The sequence below is a fragment of the Penaeus monodon genome, chromosome 27 (assembly GCF_015228065.2).
Source record: "Penaeus monodon isolate SGIC_2016 chromosome 27, NSTDA_Pmon_1, whole genome shotgun sequence".
Lineage (NCBI taxonomy): Eukaryota > Metazoa > Arthropoda > Malacostraca > Decapoda > Penaeidae > Penaeus > Penaeus monodon.
In genome coordinates, this window is record NC_051412.1 from 3,285,344 (window position 1) to 3,285,962 (window position 619).

The window sequence follows — 619 nt, forward strand, 5'->3', positions numbered from 1 at the left end:
TTGCCAACGACCTCTCATTAATCAAGAATAACAAAACAAATTAAAGTGATTAATACAATATCAATAATACGATTGTGAATATGACAGAAATCTAGCATCAACTGTCAGGGAAAACTGCTTAAGACCGATCCTTCTAAGTGCCAAGAAGTCACCCACTATGAGCAATCAATAAATTTCATATGAGCAACCAATCTCAAAAAAGAAAGAAAAAAAAGTCACCACGTTACCCCTAAAGATAATTGGTAATTAGCCAGAAAATCTTTAGAGAGAAATTCGTAATCAACACAGATTTCACCAAAGGATTATCCGTTTCTTTCCATCACAATAGTATAATATAATCATAAAAGTCATCTATTAATTCAGCAGTTAGTAAATAAAGTAAGTAATAAGCGAAATGACCAATTAAAGGACTTCAGCATTGAAATCACCCAACGACTGATGACATCGCGTAAGAAAAGGGCGATTTGTTATCACAACAAAATGTCATGTCATGTCAAGTTATTGTGATTATTTAAGTAGCAAAATGAAGTACACTGTATATCATTTCGTCTTTGTAAAATCATCTATTTCAGTAATCGTAATAAACGCAAAAGCTAGTTCGTTAAGTTATTATCCTTTA